The following is a 24,347-nucleotide window of genomic DNA, read 5'->3' on the forward strand; positions in this document are numbered from 1 at the left end:
TTCATTTCCACGGTTCCAGCTCATTGAGAACAATAAGGGCAGTAAACAGAGGGCAGCATTGCTCAGGAATGTGAAGCATTTGCCTGCGGTTTAAAATTACGATATATATTTTTTTTTAATACAAGCAAGAACATATATATATTTAGAGACCTAGGGACAGGCCACATTCTGCTCCCCCACCTTGCTCCCACCCTGCACCCCCAAACATACCAGGCTTTCCATTATGAACTGGCCATAAATGCGAGAGCTGGAGGGTGGATGGCGAGTGAGCAGCCCCGGGGAGGCCCTGCTGCTTCTCCAATTTGCATCCCAGCAATGGGCCTGCAGTGGGAAGAGCAGACTCTGGGAGGCCACCTATAGCTGCTCCCTCCTGCTCCACGTCCCCAAGGCCATTGCACTCCGTCTCTGCGGGAGGACAGCTCAAAGTGGCAAGTAAAGGGGGATATTTGCCACTGCTGAGGCGTGGAGCAGGTGTCAGCGCTGCTGGTTAAGCCTTGAAGCTGTGCACGTGCTGACCCAGTGCTGGAGGACCAGAGCCAGCCTCGGTCTCATGGTGACAAGGAGCAGCTCCCAGACACAGCTCCGCAGCCAGAGCGATGCCCCATCCCGCCCAGTTCCCATCTGTGCTGTTACCTTGTCCACAGAGGCTGAGAACGTCCCTGTTGTACCTGCTGTGGGCCAAGTCCTGCCRTTTCTTCCGGGTCTGGAAAGACTGGAGGGCTTCTGCCAGCAAGCACTTCTCCTCAGCTCCCCAAACCTCCTTCTCTTCCTCCTGCTCAGAGGAGGCAGGCCTACCATGGAAGTCAGCTGAGGACGCCCAGGCTCACAGCTTCACTTCCGAAAGAAAGAGAGGAGGAAAGCATTGTTTTATTGAGAGAAATTGCTTTCATATCCCTGCCCCAGAAGACATGCGTGCATCCTGTCTCAGTGCTGATTATCTCCAGATCTGCACATATTGGCTGTGTGATGATAATTGTCTCCTGCTCCCTTCTCCTGCAGGCCCCCTCCGCACAGCCCCAGGGCCGCCTTCCCTGACCTTCCACTTGGGGCAACGTGTCCCCAAAGAAAACAAGGCTCTGCTTGCTAGCAGCAGCTGTGGTTTCCCCATCTGGATCCKTTTTGCAGCTCTCGTTCCTGAATGTAGCCAGGCGTGAGGAGGCTGAATGGAAATATTTGGGACCATTCTCATTGCTTGCCTCTTCCTCTTTGCCCTCCATGCAGCAAGGAAGCTCTCRCTGCCTCTTCTGTCACCAGGACATCAAGCAGGACACCAGCGATCTTCCCTTGGAGAGGAGCAAACACTGTGGATGGTGCCTTGGACTCAGGCTATCCTAGACTCATAATCCTGTACTGTAGGATGGACCCCTGGTGCAGGATCAGTTTAGGCCAAGGGAGAGATCTTGAGTAGATGTAAGCCTCTGACTGATGSAGCCCTGATTCCATAGCCATTTTACAACAGTTGAACAGCCTGAAGAGTCACAAAGCATGAAGGAATATAACAGAAAGCCCATAAATCAAATAAAAGGCATAGACATAAAACTGGAGAGACATTTGCCTTTTATTGTCTCTTCAGACAGGCTTAGCATTTAAAGGCTTTTATCTCCTTTTTATGGCTTTTAGGGTGGGCTCCAAGCCAATAGGTACCTTGTGTCCTTGCTCTGTGGTAAATTACATCACAAAGAAGCGAGGCTTGGGAGCAAAACAAGAAAAAATCTCCTTTAATAAAAGAAATATATATATATATATATACACATTCTCACATACAATGCACACATATATTGTTAAAATGGCTTTGCCTCCTAGCAGGCAGCAAGATGCATCAGCATCTTAGTTCTCCAAGGAATGCATTGGAGAACATAACAGGCAAATTACTACCCATTTTCTTGGAGGGATTCACAACTGCCAGGCTTTCAGGCTGCATATATCTGGGCTCTCAGGGTGCCAAACTACTCCTCCTGGTTAATGAAGAGGCATCTTTCATGCTCCKGACACTTCAGCCTGCTGTCTAATGTTAGATGATGGGAGCAACTGACCTGCTAAACTGCTTTGTGGAAGTCCAGAGGGCAAAATCCTCTAGTTTTGGGTCTAGGTCAGAAGATGAAGAGGTATCTCACCATGGCCAACACCTCAAGCACTTGTACAAACAGCTCGAGAATTACCGTGTGCCTTCCTAGCAGGCCCTTAGCACATCTACTCATCTCCTATATGCACACACAAAAACACACACCAGCACGACCTCTCCCAAACAAAAAGCTTCCCAAAGCCCGCCCTCCCAGAGCCTATTGTCCCAGCTGCAGTGACCAGAGGAGAGGACAGAGAGCATCCATTTCAGGAGAGAAWGGAGCTTTGATGATTCCACTGAAATCCCTGATCCCAGGAGAGGTCTGGGAGCTGGTAGATGTGACYAGAAAGGAGGACGGCACTTACTGCTTCAGAATCTCAGGTGAAATACCACTTTTGATAATTTGACCAAATCACCTCCAAATAAAGGGCACCAAGAAAGGATGAGAGCTGAGTTCTGTTCCAGAGATGAAGACAAAAGAGAAGACAACCAGGGGTAAGGAGGTATTTTAAGCAAAACATTTCTATGAGGAGAGCCATAAAGAACTCTGGCTATAGGCAGCTCAACCCTGAGCGCCTTGCCTGCCGACYRGAGCTCAAGCTCCCCAGTCTGGTGYGCAGACCCCTCTGCAGGGGGACTGGCCGTCTGCAGTGACCCATAATTTCGGGACAGGCTGTTCGTGCCACAGAGCTGGATTTGCTCAATAACCAGCATTGAAACGAACGTGCTTTTTTGTCAGGTTCCCTGCTGACACCAGACATTGGCTCGCATCATGAAAGGCTATGCTTCCTGCCCCCTACCCGCAAGATCCCCCTGGCCTCCTCTCCCCAGATCTTCTCCTGGAATGATTCCTGTCCTTCCACCTAAGCCCCGYGATGCATGGCAGGGGTCCTACTAAACACAGGTCGGCAGGTGAAGATGCCTTTGAAGCCACAACTCACATACTATGAAAATACACCCMAAAATGGGATCCCAATCCCAAGATGAGTCATTGCATGATAAATGGGCACCATAAACTGGCCGTGTACCAGAGGCCACAACGCCAGGAGCAGAGCCAGAAGCAAAGGTCACCAGTACAAACTGGGCTGTGCAATGTACGCTCTGTAGTCCTGCTCCCTGCATGGCCCAGGCAGAGGCAAGCTGAGTGGAAGCTCAGCTCCATCCATCCCTTGGCCCTCTCCATCTCATGCTGAAGGAGCACTGGGGCTGAGCTGCCCGGCATGCTCAGCCCCACTGCTCTTTCTATGGCTCTCCTGCATCAGGCACTGCGTGCACAGCGGCACGGAAAACCGTCCTGCCAGTGAGATATGGGACTAAGCCCCAGAGGACAAGACCCTCTGGCTACCTTCAAGGTAGTCATACCTCCACCTCGCCTCTCTGTTCTTCCATGGATTTTCGCTCACTCCTCACTTGGGTGGCTAGCTGGGCTGGGAAGATGCCTATACCTAGCCTATACCTATACTATAATTAAAACCAATTAAGAAATGACTGACAAAAGTGGTAAGAAATAGRAAGAAATGCATCTACACCAAGAGCTGCCAATCTTGTATTTCAGCTGTTAACTATGTGCCCTGTTTTCTCCAAGTAGGGCYGGGGATTTCTGCTGAAATCCCACAGGCAGCTGGGGGTACAAGACAGTGATTTAGGTGCCTAAGCAGGGACTCAAGAAGTTTCTGCAGAGCAGATCATGTGGGGAGGTCCTGGCAGACCTGTGCTTCCCAGAGCACTCAGACAAAGATAGTGATGTCTCCAGAGCTGGGACTTCACGACCAAGTGGAAGACCAAGTTTTATATCATCGTTCAAACAAAGCACCTCTGGCTAGGTGAGAGGCTTGAGGAGAAGCCACGGGGTGGAGGAGGACCTGATGAAGGAAAGCTGCAACAACTTCTGCATCCCCTTTCAGGAGGCCACAGCAAGTCCTGCAACAGCAGGACACCGACATGGTCAGCAACCCATGAAGAGGAAGCAAAAGTAGAGGAAGCAGCACTCAAAGAGTTAAAGGTGGCTTTCCCACCCAGCTTACGCTGTGTGCCAATCCTCCAAGCCATGTGTTTGAAATCCTTTCTGCTATCTCCTGAAAATATTTACAGTACATGCAGATAAATTAGCTGTAGTGCTTATTACGTCTCCCTGGAAATATATACAGCAGTTAAAGATGTTTAAAAAAATAGCCCAAAGCCTTCTCTTTACTATATCTGGAAGATATTTCACCATGAGGGGAATTTACAGGGCTGGGTGGCAGGGAAATCGCATTTATTTTCACTCGAGTGGAGAAAGTTAAAGGACCCTTCACTGGAGTTTATTTTCATCTCTAACTGTGAGACAAGGGCCAAGGTTTGCTTAGAGTGGGCCCGAGTGTGGAGTCAGGGACATGGATAGGTTTATATACAAGCAGTGATGGAGACCTTGAACAAAGGACCTTAATGCAACAGGCTCCATGGAAACCCTACGTGCCATCAGGAATGACTTGCCCTGCCAAGGCCTGTCAGCTTATCCCCATCACCCTCGGGCACCACTCAGGTAGGACATCAAGTCAAAGAGTTCATAGAAACGCACAGGTGTGGACCAGGGCTGTGGGAACTGGTCCTGCACCATCAATGCAGGGCACACTAGTTTAAAGGACCTCTGTACGTGTCTTCAAGGCAAACTGGCCATGTGGAGGCTCTGGTTTGGGACACCATCATTAGACAGCCCCTGTCTTGCTACAAGCCAAGCTACAGCCCATCCTAAGGATGACTGCTGAGACGCAGACTCTAGTTTCTAAGATAGGGTAGCACTCATTTCTCTGAGACAGCCTTATCTGGCATCTTAGGTTTACTGTCTTGTCCAGACSAGGTGACCAGACACTTCTGGTGTCCCAGCCTCTCTACTCCAGACTTCACAATGCAGCCTCCTCCAGCYGGAGGGGAACTCAGCTGTGATTTGTGAAGCTGATCACACTCCTTACAGGTCTTCCCCTACAAGAGGCTGTTTTTTTTTTAATTGTCCTATCTGCCCTATAAAGCACCTGTTTCTGAGGGTGCTTAAAGGGTCCTGAAAATCTGCAAGCTGAGATTTATTTTTAACTTTCCACACGCCTCATTTGCTATTGATAAAAAAAGTCTCTGCTTTCCTTGGACATGGAGTCATGTCTAGCTGAACCATCAGAAGAAGGCATCAGGAGCTGGCTGAGAGAGCATGCTGCACACTTCTAGCCTCTGCATTGGAGCAGCTCTAGTCAGCCCTGTGGACTAAACATCTTGCAGACACCTTCCTGGGGTAGCTCTTCCCATTGATATGCCCTGTATCAGGGAGCAGGAGCACCGGCAGCTCCAGAAGGCAAGTCAGCTAAGAGCTGAGGGTCACTCCAGARCAGGCAGTGCCCTCCCCAGTAGGGAACAAACCCATGGGGAGGGAGCAGAGCAGACAAAGCCAGGTGCTGGTAACAGGGTCTGTTGGCAGCCCCAGACAAGGCAAGCGATGAACGAGGCCCTGCGTCCACCCACAGAGYCCAGTCAGGAGCAGAAGGAGATGGCCATGGTCAGGGACAGAGCCGGAAACAAACTATCATAGACATCAAATAGGTCTATGAAGATGGCACACTCCAACATCTCCATGCACGAGACAATGTTGGAGGCGGGCACACCTCCAAAAGACAGCGATGGAAATGAAGGCCCCTGGGCTCCTCAGTCCATCGTTATGGGGTGGCAGAGAGCATGTGGGGCTGGTCACTGGAACCAGCCTATTAGTCCATTCAAGGTCCTGACATCCTGAGATTGCTCAGTGCCAGAAACTACACAGTAAGTGGAGACAACGGCGGAACTTGTCCCTGATCCAACCTAAATGCTAAGGGAGACACTCCCTTTGCTATTACAGCCTGTGCCACATCTGCCTGATGTTGACGTCAATTCTTGCCTTCAAGAGAAAAGCAACAACTGATATTGTCTCCTTGCACTGATTTACTACTTGCTTCCACGTGAAAATAAAGGTGATCTTTAAACCGTATCTGCAGCTGGAGGGCCCAGGAGATGTTCCTCATCTCCAGACTTCCAAGCTGACATGACACCTACTCAGATGTCTTTCCCTGAAGCCCCCAAGCCCCGCCCAGGGGCAAAAGAGGCTGTGGTAAAATACCTCCACTTCTCATTTAGCTTGCTGTGAGTGCTTGCAGTGAGGACCATCACACTCAGGAAAACCTTCTTGACTTAAATATTCTCTTTCCTTCTTTTCTTTTTTTTTTTTTTTTTTCCTCTTGGATGATGTCTCTTATGGCAAAAGCACCTGCCAGCTAGAAATCAAATGCCAAAGCCCCCAGACGCATTCACAAGAAGTCATTAACCCATGAGATGACACTACTCCCAGCTAGCAGTGAGATGTGGAATTGAATTGGTGGTCTTGACATAAAAGGCTTTGGGAAGTCATTTGCTAATTCCCCTGAGTCACTCRCTCCCTCTGGCTGTTTTGAAATTCATATCTAATGAGTGGTTTGGGTGAAGGAATTCTAAAAAGATGCAAACAGTTCTCTTGCCAAAATAAAGAGAACCAGAGCTGTGCTCATAAACATATAAATCACTTCTAGATTTAGCTTGCCAACAAGATACTTGTTTCTTCATACAAATTTGGGGGCAAGCAGGGAGGAAGGACTGGGGCAGGAGAGGGAGAAGCAAGAAGCATATTATGAAGAAGGAGCTAAATGAAATATCTTGCTGCATCTTTCCAAAGGCAACATTATTCGTTTCTTAGAGTAGGACACCAGGGGCACTGGTGGCCCTCTAGAAAGTCTTCGGAAAAAAAATGGTGGAAAGCCATTCGGTGGAAAGTTGGTCTCTTCAAAGATTTTCTGGGTTTGGGCTCCACAAACAATGATCTGCAGCAAATTAACCAATTCTTAGTTTTCTCTCAAAGTGAGAGATGTGATATCTGGGCCCGGCAAGGAAATGAAACATGCTGGAGGTGGAGGGAACATGCCTGCTCTCCCCTCTTTCTGGGAACTCCTCCAAGCCAACCCTTGTCCACAATCCCCTTGTAGTGGCCATGTAGGCTTGAAGACAGAACCAGGAAGGGGTGAGGTTGAGGGGTTATGTGTGGAGAGGGGCATAGGACACTGGAAATGGAAGGCTAGGAAGACGATAGACCCAGTGGCTGGTCTACAGAACATTTCTGTCCTGCCAATTTGTTCCATATTTGATCATATGAGTCAATAGCTAGACTGAAAACTTAGTTAGGATTTTTACTAGTCTTTCCATTCGTCCTGCATTGGATATTGTAAGTCCCTACCCCACCGGGATGGGAGGTGCTAATCACTGGTAGCCAAGAAGGTGRCTCCAGCTCCTGCATCCCTCCCCATCACCACCAGTCACCCTGAACTGCACCACACCTCTAAATGGGGACAGCACCTGGGCTTCCCAGCACTGATAGTTCCCCATGCATGAGGAAGACCCTGTTTGGGAGAATTTGTTCCACCAATTTCTGAAGGGGGATGTGAGACTGGGGCACTTGCATGACTCACCCAAAATGAGACAAGAAGGAAAACCTGCAAGAGAAATCAGCTTTGAAGGTCACCAGATTAAATCACATGCTGAGTTTCCCTTGGATTATATCGAGGCCCTAACAACCACAGCTCTTCTCCAGGCACAGCCCTCCTCATGGTGTATTTGCACATCTTTAGAGGTGCTTGTCTGTAAATTTGTTACTTGAGCAGGACTTTTATGGGACAGCAGAAAAATGACACAACTCTCCTGAAACAAATCCAAGCATAGGACAACCCTTGCATGGCTCCAAGGACGGAGCTCACCTGTTTGCAAACACCCTTGTAACAGCCCTCTTGGAAACCATGCTGTTCATCTAATCCCTGTAACATTTGCTATGCCTCCCAAACAATCTCAAAGGACAGGCAGCACCCAGAAGAGCCCACACTGTTTAGCCAAAACAGCACATGAAGATTGATCTGGAAGGAAGACAAAAATCATGCCCTGTCCGTCTCCTTATCCTGGACAAGCTCCAGAAACCAGACTGGGAGAAGAGAGAGCCCAATGCCACGCAGGAGTGCTTGCAGCCCTGGAGCTGTGGGCTCTGGACAGGCTTGGCCTGCCTGTTACAGGGTGTCTTTGCTTTGCCAGTCACTTGTGCAGAAGCTAGGAGGTGGGGGAACCTGCTCCATGAGAAGGAAGCTGCTGAGTGGGAAGAGGTTTCTCTGAAACTTATACTAACTGCATTTTTTTTCCAAATAAAGTCTTCTAACTTGGTCAAATTTGAGTATATTCCAGGGACACAAGACAAATTTCAGGCTCTCTCCCTCCCCACTTGCCAGATTTCAAGCTCTTGCTTCAAAGGCAGAATATTAAAACAAAATAAGGACAAATGCTTTATTTTCCCCTACCCTTGTTCCTGAAAACAGCTACGCTCTCTGACTGAAATTTCTCCCCCTCTCTCCTCCCCTCAAATTTAACTAGAGGCTGCAACACACCCTGCAAAATTCTCACACAGCCTGGAACAGCTGACAAAGTCAGGAACAACTTAAGGCAGGATTTTCTGAAAGGAAAAGTACCCTGAAATGTAAGGGATTATCCAGGCACCCTGTGCCCAAAGCACAYGGGCCCTATCTGCAGCACATTCAGAGAGCAGTCACTTTATTTATAGGATACCGAATATCTGCTTCATTCTTCTAGGGGGTCTTTTCCCTTTCTTTTTTTTCAGCTTGCGGAAGCCAAGCAGATAACCAAAGCCATTCCTCACTTTCACAGCAGATAAGCTAATTGTCGGATGTGCCCTTTGAGATAAGAGGATCCTCGGTTTATGAGAGAACATGTGTTCTTGGGAAATACAGCCACCAAGGCTTGATGCATGCGATAACCCAAGGATGCGGATGTGCAGGCTCCCTTTCAGGGAAACTTTGGAGACTGCCTCTGGAGTTTAACTCAATGTAGAGAGCTCGAGGGCAGCTGCATGAAGCCGTGGAGACCACCACAGCAGCATCTTTCYTTTGGGAGTATTTTAAGCCTCCCCAACCACCCCACCTTGGCTAAAGCTTCCCTTGTTTGAGGGCAAGCTCTGCTCCAACCCTCGCCCGGGGCTGATGCTGTGCTGGGGGCTGTTGGAAGCCTGCAGCACTGTGGACAGCCACGGCATCGTCTGGGTGCAGGGACGAGGAGTGCACCCAGGATGTGCCAGGGACAGGCTCCGTGATGCTCCGGTGCCGAGTGCTGGGCTTTGGCACTGGCCCGGCCCCCAGCAGCAAGGTGTCCTGTACAGCGAGCGCAAGGACTGACTTTGTGGGCAGACGTTTGTTCTCCCCCTGGGGAGCTGGCATGAGGGGACGAGCTGCAACAAGGGCTGCAGCTGGGACGCGACACGCGGCCGGGCAGGCATGCGCCCCGCTCCCCACACCGTGCTCCCCGCYGGACCCGGGCGCTCGCTGCCCTCGCGCCAAATAAGAGCGGGGCAGCTCGTGCCAAAGCGCAGGGCGGGCTGCAGGGGACATGGCGCTGTCCCCAGCYGGGTGCAGAGCCGGCTCAGTCCACCCTGTGCCGTGGCACTGGCTGCCCCTGGCAGGGCTCAGCAGCAGGGCACGCCGCTCTGCCAGCTCACGTGCCCAGCACTCGGGCTTGGCCTTGGCTCGATGGGAACACGCAGGCCTGAGTGGGCAAGGGGAACTGGTGGGAGTAGGAGGTCTGAGGGCAGGGATGCTCTTCCCCTTCCTTGAAGTCCGGGAGAGAGGAGGCAAGCGAAGAAGCCAGGGCACTGGAGGAGTTTAACCCTCTAGCCCCGGTGGAGGATGCTTGCRGGTGCTGAAGCACTCTGCCTACAGGAGAGGGCTGGAGGGAGAGGACCTGCCTGTCTGCCCTGCACTGCAGAGCTCTCAGTGTGACCTTGCCCTGCTGCCCTCCCATGCACACAACAGCCCTGGCTCGGCCAGAGGGGAACATCTCACCCGCGCAGTGGGGCAGCCTCCCGGCCAGCAGTGGAGATGTCCCTCCAGTGCCTCCCTCACAGAGCCACCCGGCACAGCCGACACCTGCGGAGAGGAGCACACAAAGGACCCCTGCATCCCCCAGATGCTGCTCTATCCCCCGTGCTGAGGAGCTCACCAGTGAGCCTTGATCCCTGCCCCCCCCAGGCAAGCCACCCTCACTCTGCTCCTCTTCTGTCCTTTCCCTCCCTCCCCTTGAACACTCATCACTCACCAGGCTTTGATTACGGCCACAAAGGAGCCTTGGATGAACCACGGGGAAGCTGGAGGGAGGTGGGCAGATGATGAAAGAGCTGTCAAATGGGATTAAACAGTAACCGTCTCCCCTACTGCTGGGCAGAGGGAAGGGGGACAGATTGTACTGGATTGTAATGCATGAGCCCTCCTGCTGCTGGAGCCTGCCAGGCCCATCCTCCCCGCGGGCTACTGGCCGCCCATGCCTCTGTCAGTGGGCCAGGGTGGCAGCCCGTGGCGGGAGGAGGCTGGGCGCTCATCCCTGCGCTGGAGGTGATGGGCAGACGATGTGTGGCTGCAACGGCTGGGCAGCAGCAGCGGAGTACGGGGAGCTCTGGGATGTAGACGTGGGAAGGGGAGTGCAGGGAGGGCATGAGCAGGAGGCAGGGCAGCAAGGAGGATGCTGCTGAGCTTCCTTCAGCGAGGAAAGGGTCTTTGCAAAAACACCCGTGTAAACCCAAGCACAGACACCTGCATCACYGGCCAGTCCGCGGTGCTCCCTTGGATGAGAAGCCCAAAGCATCTGTCCTCCAACTTTGGCCTGAGGTTCATCATGGACCTAGGAAGGGCCTTCTGAAATTTAGGGCTTTTTTTTGTCTACTTTTTAATTTGAAAAATGGTATTTGAAAAGAATTTTTCTAATTTCCAATTTGCTACTAATGGCCCTCAGCAGTTTAGAGGGGAGCTCTGCCCACTGCTAGCCACCACCTCCAGGGCTGATGTCCCATCAGGACTCAGCCTGCAGGACACCTGTTGTTCCTGGCATTGCAGTCACCACCCCTGTCACCTCCCGGGGAGGACATGGTCTGGATGGTGATGCCTCCTCCTACCCTCATAGGGTCCTTCTCACAAAAAGTTGTCTAGAACCACCTTTCTTTTCTTGGCCTCGGCTGGCCCACGGCAGCAGGTCTCTGCCAGCCATGAGGACAGGCATGAAGCTGCCTGGGCAAGGGTCAGCGACACCCCCTGCTTCTCCTCAACACCTGCCAGAGCACCGCAGCCACAGGCCCTGCAGCGTGAAGCGCGAGGGAAGCCGTGAACCCCCACGGACAMCTTACACGTGCGCCTAGCTCTGCCCAGTTGCTCCTTGAACACCTTGTGTTCCTCGTCTCACCAGCCATGGGAAGAGCCACCAGAGGGAGACCCCTCGTGCCTYCTGTGGGGCCACGCCGCCATGGCAGCCGGGGCCTGCTGGCCCTCCTCGGGCCCCGCTCTGCTTCCCATAGCACAGCAGCCCCGCGAGCGCCGGGGCCTGTGGCTGCCTCCGCCGGCGCGGGAGCCCCCGGGCGTTCACACGCGGGGCCCCCGGCCGCCCAGCGCACCACGTCCTCACCACCCACCCCGCCAGCGCCGGCTCCACTTTCTCACAGCACCCTCCTTTCTGTGCCATTCGTCATGGCCCCCCGCACAAAAGCCGGGCAGAGAAAGCAACAAGGAATAGGAAAAGGAAGGAAGATAAAGAGCGGGGGGGGGGGAGAGAAAATAGAGGGAGGGAGGGAGCAAGCAAGGACGAAAGAAAGAGGGAGGACAAAGAGTGAAAAGGGCCAGGTCCATCATGGAGCCAGTGTGGGGCGGCAGGAGGGAAAATAATTAAATAAACACGACTCCTGTGCGGCTTGCGGGGCGCGTTGAGACGGGCCGACCGCGGCTGAATGCTAAACGTGGGCCACACAATCGCCYGTCCTGTGGCCCAGGAAGCTGCGCCCAAAGCGCCTCGTGTTTATTCATGAGCGGCACCTCGCGTCCCGCCCACGCCGTTGTCTGYGGGCATCAATCACGCCACTTTTATTTGGGGGCATCTGCTGAGGCCCTGTGGACGGCCCAGGGGTAACAAATGAGGTGTTGGGGCCCAGGAGAGGGAGCCCAGCGCCRCACTGCTCTCACTGCGCTCCTGGTGCTGCCCTGCCCCATCCCGTGCGGCCTGGAGGTGAGATCCGTGCGCAGGATCACACCATGGGAGGCTCCTGTCTGGGCAAAACACCGAGGAATTGCGCCTAGAGAGCACGAGCAGCGCAGGCGGCGCCAGGATGAACGCATGGGCTTGTGAGGGCATCTCAGCTCGGCGCCCCAGAGCTCTGTGATCAAGGCAGGGACCTCCAATAAGTGCTCCCTCATGCAGACGGTGGCTAGGGAGGGCAGGAGACCGCCGGCTTGTTCCCATCATGGCTCCAGAGTCCGTGTTATTCTGGGGTCACCAAAGGAAGGATAGGCCTGAAGAAGGGCACCAAATCCATCGTTTGAGGAGATTGCTGCCAAAGGTCAGGGAAGCGAGGGGGGTGGATTCTGTGTTGGGATTCGAGTTGTGAGGCAGAACGCTGTGGAGCTAAAGCAGCAGCTCATAGGCAGCAGAAGTGAATGCCAGAACTGTGTTATGGACCAGGGCACAACTTTTCCTTTCTTTCCTGCTAAAGAARAGCAGTTTCTGTTCAGTGAAAACTTTTCCTCTTCCCTCTGTGGTAGGTAGAGGAGAACGTCGTCATGGGAAGTAATGGCTGGACTCAGCACCAAAACTGAACTTGGTCAGGTCAAGAGGCTCAGATAATTCACAATGCAGAAGCTCAAAGAAATAAGCAAGCCACTGGAGTGTCCTGGAGACATGAAGATTTACAGGGTACAGCAGACATAATGAACGGCAGCCAGCAGGTCATGTCAAAGAAACCTGACATCTCTTCTGTCCTCAGGCCTGGGTGCAAGTTTAGTTGGCAGAGGTGGCTGAGCTGATGCAGATGACAAAGTAATAACAACATCTCCTGTCTGGAAGCTGATGCTCAKCAAATTCAACCTTAAAATAAAAGCTACAACCTTATAGCTGACAGGAAAGGTGATGAAAAAATAAAGCAGCTTTCAGTGGCTGACCATGACCATGTCAGGCTGGATATTCTTCCCAAGTCCGTGCTGTTACCCTGCTCCTGGAAGAAGAATCACAGCCTCTGTGTGCAGGATGGGAAGGGGACCAGGGCTGGCCATGTGTGGCAGTCTCCATCCCAGCATCCTGGTGGCAGACAGCAGGTCTGTCCCTTTCCCCACCACTGCCAGATCTTGTGTATCATGAAGGCTTGGGAAGGCCCTGGGCTAAAGCAGCCATGGAAAGCAAACCTGGCCCAGCAGCTCAGGGAGCAGATGGTGCCATCAGGGAGGAGGAAGAGAGAAGACACGTCCATGTGAGGGCCAGGAGTCAGTGGAATGGCATGACTCCCCTGCCAGTACCCGGAGGTGTCTGTTGGGTCAGCAAAAGCGTTCGAGTGAGCAAACATATAAATCTGATCCCCTACAAATGCATTTGTCCTCTGTCCTCCATATAAATGTCAGAGAGCTGTTTCCACAGAGTGTATATCTGCCAGTGCCACAGTGACTAGGAAGATCTCAGAGCTTTGCCTCCACCCCCATCGGCTCAGACTTGGTCCCTGAAGGAAGCTGGCTCAGCACTTCTCACAGGAGCTCTCTCCAGGAAAGTATTCTTGGAAGGGCATAAGGTTATTGGCTTAAAAGTCGCCTTGTAGCCATATAAACCCAAGCACAGCTGCCAGCTGTACTTCCCTGCCTCCTCCGCTTTCAAGCGCTCAGCAGAAAACACCTCTGTAATCTCAGCCAGGAGCTCCCCATCACATCAGCAATTACCACAGGCATAGGCTAGTTCCTGCCTCATCTCTCTCTCCCTGTGGCCCTGGTCGATCGTGTGCATTGGACTCCAATCTCCAGTGTTTAACCAAGGCCTCTAGCAACCTTGGAGAAGATCCTGTGTGCAGACACACCAGCCCCTAAACCAGAGTGTGGCCACAGTTTGGAAACCAGCCCCTACACAAGGTTTGAAGGAAAGCCATGGCCCTGGAAACCCTCAGATTTGGGGACCCTGAAACATGGGGCTGAATTTGCAAGCAGCACTGGGCCATGACTGTTCACGCAGCAGGAGATGGAAACCCTCACTGCATCAGGAGATGGAAACCCTCACTGCAGCTGGGGCCTCCATGGACCATGGTGGCCCTGCACAAGGGGAAGGCGAGAGTTGGGAGAGCCTGCCAGACAGAGCAGACAAAGACAGTGCTGTTCTTCTTCCTTAACCACATGGACAGCCTGAGGGGCTCACCACAGGTCACTTGGGGAGAGCCACGCTGGGAACCAGGTCTCCCAGAGGCCAGGTGAGTGATTGCATCCCAGGCACCACCCTCTCAATTTGACAGTGCTCAGGATTAGCCCAGCAGTCCTGCTAAAGAATCAACTTTCAGCAAGGTTATTAAATACATCTCTTTTAATTGCTGTCTCCAGGACGCTGCCGCTACACCTTCACCTTCTCCTAGCCCAGGTCAAACCACTCACTGTGTGAGGGAGGGCAAAAGGAAGTAGGTAGGAGGKAATAGGTGGGAAAATCAACATAAGCTTAATCCTTGCAAAAACTAAGTATCTTCTGATCCAAAGCAGGAGTCGGGGGAGCTAAGGGAATCTGGAGGTTGAAAAATCCTATCTCCTTTCTGATCAGGTGGGAGACGGCTTTGACTGGGAGAAGTACCATCCGGGGGGAGAGGATGGTTAGCAGATAAGTGCCTCACCATCTTGTAGTCTGGCCAGTCCACAGCCCTGCTCTGCTGGGAGCATGTTTTCCATGAGCTCTGTGTTTTGGAGACCTCACTTCCCACTAATGAGATGCTTCCTAGGTTGTAATTCGGACAAGTTGGCTTCAGTTAAGAGAAAACCAGAAGGAAAATCCTTCCAGTCCTTCCGGCTTCTGTAATTGAATGCAAATTGCTCCGTAAATATCTGCAGCCAAACACCCCTGCGGCCACAGCGCAGAGCAGGGAGTGCCTCGCTCCAGAAGGGATGGTTTCTACCACAGGGGGATTTTCCCAGCATGCATAYTTGGCTCTTCATGACAAAGGGAGAGGGCTGGGAGGCACTTCTCCAGTCATCATTCTCACTTGACGGAGGTGATGACAGAGTGGACAACATGTGCGCAGGAGGCTGTGATCCTCCCACTGCCCACTGCTGCACTTCCTTGACCACCACCCTCGTCCCCTTGCAGATGGGCTCATCTCTGGGACCTGGGGCCAGCGCTGGCTGGGTGAGGGGCTGCCTGGATAATCCTTTCAGGTGAGGAAGAGCAATGAGCTGTCTGTGAAGGATCTTCTGCAGGAGACTAAATGATACCATTCTGAGTGGAAGGCGAGAAGACATTCTGGAAGGATATAGCTGCCCCTGGCTTGTTTGACCTGGGCTATGTGGTGAATGTAGGAACCCCTATTTCTCCCTGGAGCCACTCTGGACCCTAGGCACCCCTCTGCTCAGTGTCAGAAAAGTCTGTCAACAGCCACCACCTGCCTTTCATGTAGCAGAGATGCCTCACTGTAAGCAGGAAGCTGTTACAGGGATGCTGCAATTGCACCCAACATCCAAGTGTCAGGAATGCAACTTCTTCCCTACCTCTGTGACTCCCACTCTCCCCTCTGGGGCACAGGAAAGTGGCTGGTCTGAGCTCCAGCACTGTCTGCTTGGAAAAGAGCAGGAATGGCACCAAGAGGTGCACCTTGCCAATAAAACCATGAAGCCTGCTCTCCTGGAGATGAGCCTCAAGAGAGAAACAGGTCTGGAGAACAGGAGGAATCATAGGGAGCCCAATGGGGCCATTGGTGCTGCGGTGAGCCCTGCCAGGGTTGGCTGGGATGTAGACACAGTCAGGAGGTGTGGGCTGAGCAAGAGGTGAAAGGGAGCAAGACAATAAGCAACCTGCCCCACCAYTGTCTCTCCAAGCTTCAGTGGGGGCCACTGCTAAGGAGAAACCTTCCGGGACATAACAGCAAGCTCTCTGGGTGCTATATGACACAGCAGCTCTGGGTCACTCCGAGGAGATCAGCCTGGCTCTTACCTCATCCATTTACAATAAATCCTTGCTAAATGCTCATAGACGCTGGGATARGGGATGGTCTGCGCCATGGCCTGTGGCCACTGGCACACTGCTGCCCACAGGCTACATATGAGCATGGAGCACCACCACTCCAACCTGGTGGCCCATGCAGTGTGATGAGGAGATGCCACCAAGCCTTCAGCTTCACCCCAGCTGCCAGCAAGTCCCCCCATCGCTCAGCCTGTCCTGTCGCACCAGTGTGAAGAGGCATCTCCAAGCGCCCAGCGTGACCCAGCGACAAGATGCAAATACCACATGTGTGCAAGCGCAGTAAGCTGTGAACACCTCGGTGTACAGACACAGATGCGCGCAATAAGATCGCTGGATACACAAACATGCTTGCAGGGAGACATTCAAGCAGACAAAGGGAATGGTCCCAGATGCCCAAACTTGCTAACAGACAGATGCAAACATTGAGCAAGACAGCCAGGGYCCCGCGACATGTGCGTACACACAGTCAGACACATCCATATACAATACCTCATTAAACATGGGCAGTCTACAGTCCCAGATTAGGTCTGGCTTGGCTGTGGGCATCAGGCCAGGCTGGGATCAGGGTTCAAACTCGGCTTTGAYAGTCTTGAAATCTCACAAGCTGTTTCCAGTGCCCTGGACTGTCAGCTGTCACGGAGAAACTTTGGGGCAACCCTAGTGTAGAAAAGGGGACAACATGTTGAAGTCCATCTAGTCGCAAAAGTAGATTCAAATCTAGTGACCCAAATTCAGTCCACTTTCCCTGCACTGCAAAAGGGAATCCAGCCCAGGGTCTCACATATCAGACACAGCCTCCCCTCTCCGCAGTGCCCAGGGATCCACCCATGCACCAGACACATGTTGGGGCTGTGGAAAGGGATGCTAAKGGATTAGCAGCCCTTCTTCAATGTGCTGCGAACACAAGGAGCCAGGAGCAGGGGAAGCTTTTCAGAGTGATTGATTTCCGTCATTCTCACACATGCGTTTCCTCCCTGGCTTTAATCTGGGGCTCCTTCTCACTGCTAATCATTCGCCACAGTGACTGCAGTGACTGCCCTGGCTCCTAGCAGGAGCCCAGCAATGMTCCAGGGCAGCTCTTGTGAGGATCTGGGGCTCCTGAGACACTCAAGACATCTTAGCTCAGCCATACCCATCAGGACTTTAGAGCAAGGGCAATGCACATCATGTTGCAGACTTACCCCCGGCTTGCTCTCCACAGAGCGACAGGACACATCTCACATTTGTTGGGATGCTCTGCCTTATCAGGGGCTTTGCTGCCATCTCTCAGCGTGCTGAGGAAACACAGCAAGGGAGCAGAGACTCCAACCTGGTCCTCGGAGATCATCTTGTAGCCTGGGAACAGTCTCCTGCGGCCCATCCTCTCCCCTGAGCCTGCAGGCCACCACTGATTCAGCCACAGTGTGACCAGCATCTTCACAGGAGAGTGGTCCCCATGAGGGATGGTGTTAAAAGGGACCCAGTTACCCATAAGGCTTCACAGGGGATGAATATGGAAGGATTTCCCAAAGCTGGGAACCACACAGACCTGGCAGAGGCCTTCACAGCAGCCTCTCACTTAATCTGGGGTCTGTGGAGTCAAGGGTGAGGGAAGAGGAAATAAAACCCCACAGGGTCTTGCCATTAAAAAAATAATCTGCTACAGGTTTGTGGTATTTTGCCAATTCTTTATAAATGCATCATTTCAAGAAAGAACAAATTCTCTACTTGTCACTGCAGAAACAAAACCTCTTGGCACCCAGCCAGCTTCTCCCACCTCTTATCTCGCTGTGTGGGCATCAAGGTGCCTGTTGGTAGCTAAAACATTGTCAGAACCCTGCCTCCTTTCAAGGCTCTCTGCCTCACTTCCAAGCCCAGTTTGAGTCAGTGATGTTGCCTTGCAGGCTCCAGCTCTGAGCCACTTGTCTCCTGTCCCCACCTTGAGCTTTCCAGGGTCTCTCCTTGCACCACCTCMTCGCATGTCGCTTTTGCCCCATACTGGTAACACCTCATTTTCCATTCCCATCCCATGGTCAGACTACATGAGACTGCGGTGCCTGGCCCTCCAACAAACCTTCCTCCCTCAARATGGGAAAACTTCTGCATCATCCCAAGACCAACATATAGGGAGGGATTACTCTTTATGCTAAGTTTTTTTAACTTCCTAAAGCCTGGTGGTTGCTGTAACAAGTGGTCTCCACAGAAGTCATGGCTGAAGAGCTCAGGGACTCAACTATTGTGGCTGGCCCAAAGTGAGCTCCGACTGTGATGCTGCTCTGCCCATTCCCATGTCTCTTCTGCTCTGCACATCACCAGGCTGCTCTGGGAGCAGCGAAGTCAGCAGCCAGTGAGATGGGCTTTGGATCAAGGAGGGGTGCTGATGCATCAGAAGGTCACCAGGCCCTATGGGGATGGTCAGACATCCCCTGATGGGGCRGGGACCAGGCATCCCTGTGGAAGGAGACAGATCATCCTCCACTAACTTGTGAGTGTGTCTTGCCTTTTCTTCTTGGGACAGGCAATGAACACTAGCAAGTCAAGCAATCTCCCAGATTGGCTGCAGACACAGAGCAGCAATTCCTTCTTCACATGATTTCTGAGTGTTACCATAAACTCTAATTTGCCCAGTTCCTTGCCCAGTTTCTCCCTCATGAATGCCAGATGGATTTCAGAGCCCACACGAGCATCCTGGAGAGAAAGGAGACCAGAGTGTCCCCAGAAACCAAATCTCTGGTGCCAAGCCTGGGAAAGAGGAACACTTCACATCTTCATTGTGTCACCAAGTCCTCAATGGTACATAGCAACAGGGAAATGCAATTATTAAGACAAATGCAGCTGCCTCGCACATGAAGGAAAGAGAACTGGTCAAAGCTGGGAAGCTCAGGAGGGAGGGGATGGAGAAAATTTTCATTAAACACTATTTTTTTTAATGACAGTAGAGCTAAGAATCCAGTTCCTTCTGCAATGGCACTGCACGCGTGCRCGGGCACACACACACAAAACAAACAAACAAAAGCCCTAACACACACTGAGGTCCTCCAGCAATGCCTTGAACTGGTTTGTGGGAGGGCTCTCCTACAATGCCACCATCTCCATGGCTGCTCCTCTCCTGCTTTGACAAAAGCAAGTGTTGCACATGCCTCGAGAAGCCAGTCCCAGAGTCAGTGACTAAGCCCYATTTGCTGTTCTTTCCATTGTTCAGCCTTAATGAATTGCCAGCAAGGGATGACCTTTGTCTCCCTCCTGAACAAAGAAACAAATACATTTCTTAAAATTACGGGGCAAAGAAAACATGTCAGATTGCGTGATGGCCACAGAACTACTGAACGTGCCATTGACAAAGGCAACAAGAGCTGCAGCAAACCAGCAAGGCTAAAGATGTGCTGTAATCAGGGAGCAATYAGGAGAGCTCTGGATGGAGGTGACACCTCAGATGGAGAAGATGGACCACCCTGAAGAGCTCTGGAGCCCAGAACACTGCAGGTGCATCCCAGTGGCTCAGGCTTTTATCAAGATCAGTGTAAAAAGTCTCAAAGATCTCATCTTACATGGGACCCCCATCTGTGAGCACCTAGCAAAGAGGTCATATCTGTCCTGAAGAAGTAGCTATATTCATGCTTTGGTATGCCGTTAGTATGTGGGCCAAGTTGCCAGCCAGGAAAGCTCACCCGTTCTCTAGACATCCAAGACCTCGTCCCCTTTCTGTGAGGTGAGACCTTCCATTTCTCTTTGAGGATCTGGGGTACAGCCAGTGATGTCCACTGCAGTATTTCCTTAAAAAAAAAAAAAAAAAAAAAAAAAGATCAAGGGTGACTTTTCTGAGATGAGAAAGCTGCCTGTTAAGGTCATCAGAGAAGAGTTTGAGGGCAAGTTTCTCAAAACAGAATGAGTACATCTATGGATTGGAACAGCTAACGAAGGATGATACTGTGGGGTCTAGCCTACCATACCCACCACTGGCTGCGACCAGAAGATTCAAGAGGAACCCAGACCAGGAGGGTATCACACTGGAGTCGGTTGCACCAATTGGAGCCAAAGTCCACAGGTGCACCACTGTTYCACTGTCACTGTTTCTAGGACAACTCTGAAGCACAAAATCTTCTGCTGATCCAAGGAGATCAGCAGCACGCCTCATACTTTTCCTCCCTGCATCAGCTAGCCAGGGTTATCACTTCATCATTCATTTGGGTCTCTGTGTAGCTCAGTTGTCCTACACCTGCCCTGACTGCTGGCTTGGGTGTGCCAGTGAAGGTGGGTACAGCAGCAGTGAGATCCAGCAATTGTTGATTTATTTTTAAATTCTTCTTTTTCCATGGCAGCTCTAAGTGTTCAAGGGTGGAGAGGCTTTCCTGACATGGAGGCTGTGCACTGACCTGAGATATCTAGGCCAGTTGAGATCTCACTCCAAGGCCCCCTCATCTCTAGGTTTTATAGGAGATGAAGGTATTTCTTCAAAACTTTCTACTTTTCATATGTTGCAAACTATTTTCTGTATCAACTGCTCCACCCAAATCCCTGCCAATGTCCAAACATCTGCAACTCCTTAGCATGTGGCATTCCCTTCCTTTATTTCATTCTCATTGCTGGAGTTAACCTTCCTGCTCCCTAGCCGCCTAGAGGCATGCACTGCACATCTCTCTCTCTCTCTTTTTCTTTTCTTTTCTTTTTTATTTTTTTCCTACAGCATCCACTCTGCTGAGCATCCAAGGTCTCATATCTGCTTCTCTCCATCCCGTCCAGTTGCAGTAAAGGCAAGCTGCTGCTCATGGACAGTAATGCTTCTTTGTGGCTCTACAAGTGTTAACATTGCAGTGTTAACTTGAGCTGTGGGCACACGAGCATTGACTTGTTCTCTTTCCTCACACGTTTCTTTATTTAGGAGCTTTTTTTCCATGGATTTTGGAGCTCCTGTGGAATGTTTAAGCCACTAGTGCTTGTGTGCAGAAGCACAGCTTCCATCAGTGGCTATTGAACAGAGTAGGAGGACCTTCTCGTCACCTTCTATGCTCATGCTGGCAGCGGTCAGCTCTTTCTCTCCCTTTGAAACAACTTTTTGCTGAGGCCTATCATTCCAAAAGACATCCACCTGTGCAAACACAGTGGTTTACCCCTTCATTCTCACACAGAGCCACCTTTCCCTGGCCCMTTGCAACATACCCTGTGTCCAGAGTTGAGCCCCTGCATGTACTCCAGCTGTCACTTTCTCTAACACRTGGGCACACTCGATGTTTCTTAGCTAAACAAACCCTCTTTAGGTAGACCTTTTGCCCTGTCTGTACCAGTGCTCGCTCTGTCATTCTGTTCTTGTGACCAGTTTCTTTACATTGCCCAACAGGGACATTCCTTCCTYACATGCCCTCTTCACTGCAACCAGACAGCCTACCCAGATGCAGGATAGTTGCCTTTTCATGTCTCATCCAGGTAGGTTTCCACATTGATGCCTGTGTCCAATCATTTGAACATTCACACACAGATTGCCTGGAGTTCTTTCATTTATTAAATACTCCAGGAGCAGTTCTGAGTTGTCTCAGAATATAGGGCAACCTCACCAACTGCRGATATCTCCTGGGGAATCTGCAAGGGACTTAGGCAGGAGAAGAAACTCTCCCCCTACTTACACCAGCTGGTGACCATGGGATATTATGGAGCAGGGGGTGGCAGCAGAAGAGTTGGTGCAGTGTTACTGCATGTCACCCACTCCGCACCAGCTAGAACCAAGCATGGAAGAAATGAAACACTGATCTAAGCAGTGGTGGAGTCATGCTGCCTTGCTCCCAGTAAGAACAAGGAGTCGGAAAAAGTGACATGGGAGTTTTCAGTTTGAGGACACTCCTTCCCTGCTCAGTGTTTGGGTCTGGGAAGCAGTTGGAAAGTGAAAGGAGTTGACACTTTTGCTGGCAGTTGAGTTCAGCAGGGGTCAGGGCTAATCCAAGCAGAGCCGGCAGGAGGGGAGGGAAGTGGTGGAGTGAGTCAAGCATCCACACACTGAGAGGTAAAAGCCGTGTCAGACACTCCCAGGAGGGAGGAAGCAAATGTATAATCAAAACAAAACTGGCTGGAGCTCRTGTGGTAGATGGTGGGTCTGCAGAGGGCTCTAATTCTACATTCAGCTGCCGCGGGGAGCATGGAGTGAGAGAAGGGTGCGAGGGTACTGCTACATGGGCCACAACGCCTGCGTGCGTGTTGGGAGGAGAGAGATTATTTTGATTCACCTGTGTTCCACGTAAACAGGTGTCTGTCTGGCCTTAAATATGTCAAGATGCCAAGGGTCCACAGATCAGCTCGTGGATGGGCTAGATTCATTTTAGGTCTCATGTCCGAGCAGGACAGGAATGGTCCTGTGTGAGCTCAGCCTGATAGATAGACTGTGGATCATGTTAAGACTGCTGTGACATCCCAGAAACACTCAACACCGGTCCCCCAACCCTGTGTTTGCCCATAGCTCCAGCCATTCAAATTGTTGTCACCAAGGAAAGCTCAGCATCCCAGAAGGAGCAGACACCAGGAGAAAATGAACAAAAAATGAGCTGTAGCTCTGCAGCCCGCTCTCATCTGCTACCTGTGCCGAGTAGCTCCCATCCTGGCTCACGACAGCCTTGTAGCAGTCCAGCTGGGTACTGGTGGCACCAGGCATGGCATGGGAGAAGCTTTCCTTGAGCTGATCCTCCCGGGAATCAGAAAGAGTATCAAATCCAGGACTGCTGGAGTGCCTGTGGGACTGCACCAGCAAAGGAGCTGGCCATTCAGGGTAAAGCCCTTGTGTCAGCCTGCAGGTTGCATCGAGCTGTAGCACAGACATTACTGGAGTCCACACCTAGAGACGATGASGTGAGCAGAGCCAACAGTCTTTTTGCAGACAGGCATCAACAGGTCATGTTGGAAGCTTCTGCAGATGCATCGTTCTGCATTTAATTCAACAGAAAATTTGGGGCCTCACACAAGTGCAGAGGATCAGAACTGGTGTAGATCCAGGATGAGATTGTTGCCTGCTGATACCTGATTGTCTTGACATTATGTTTTAGGCACAGCCCCAAATCACAGGATGAGACTAAGCAGTGTGTGATAATCAAATCAACGCTGGACAGCCAGAGTCCCTTTGCTTAAAATCAAGGGGATTGCTAAATTTTATACCTATTTGTTAAAAAGCAGTGGGATATTTGTATGAAACTGCTTGGGTCAAATCCATCTTCCAGAGACCGGTGTCTTTTTCTTTTTTTTTCTTCTTCCTAAGGCATACTTTGTGCTCACCTAAAATTTGGGCTGGAGGAAAAAAATAAATTTATCCTCTACAGATATCTAAAAACCTGAAATGTATGGTTTGCTATTGGTTGTGACTTTTCTGCCCCAGGGGATTATAAGTATCTCTTTCAAAATAAAGTGATATATACATAAACACACTGATTATACATAAAAACACACTGATTTAAAGGACGGGCAGTTACAGAGGACATGCATGTACAGAAGCACACACATGTTCCGTCCCACCAACTAACCTAAGGAATCCCACTCCTGGGACACTGTCTGCTTTTGCAGGGTTGGATTAATGTTTCTTAAACCACTGCCTAGCCCTGACACTTTGAATTTCTGAGTCTTCAGGCCGTGCCTAAAGTGAATTACGCTTCCATTTTTTTTTCTTTGACTGCAAGAGTTAGATTCTTCCTTTTCCTTGCTTTCCTTGACTCAGGAAGGATGATCTGCCACAACTGCAATGCAAAGTCGCAGCCGTGGGGCACGTGCCCTTCTTCCTAACCTCTGCACAGGCCCCAAAAGCAGCGCTTGGGAGCAGGAGGGGTTTCTGACAGCATCCTGCCATAGCACAGCCTATGGTGGAGAGGAGAAGGGAGAGGAGGCTGGAGGAGCAAGGGGAGAAGACCTGATGGGACCATCGTATGCCTTAGAAATGCAATATAGCACACTGGGAGCAGGTTTTTGGGCTTCAGGAATAGACATAATTTGCCTCTTACCAACACTTAATTCACACAAAAAAACTGCAAGGGATGGCTCCAGATGGTTTGGCCAAGAGGGTGGCTGAAGCCCCTCCTGGTGCAAGCAGTGGAYGTGCAGCCTTTTGAAAGTGAGCCTGACCTTTTGGCACGAAAATGTTCCAGCTCCAGCAGGCTAATCTGCGAGCAGGGCCGAGCCAGGGTCCTGTCAGCCTAACCACACAGCATCCAAGGGGTTAAGAAAACCAAACCTGCCACAAGAGATTTGAACAGAAACTCCACTAGAGACCTTGAAA

The sequence above is a fragment of the Nothoprocta perdicaria genome, unplaced genomic scaffold (assembly GCF_003342845.1).
Source record: "Nothoprocta perdicaria isolate Ctin4 unplaced genomic scaffold, notPer1 scaffold_367, whole genome shotgun sequence".
In the NCBI taxonomy this organism is placed as follows: domain Eukaryota; kingdom Metazoa; phylum Chordata; class Aves; order Tinamiformes; family Tinamidae; genus Nothoprocta; species Nothoprocta perdicaria.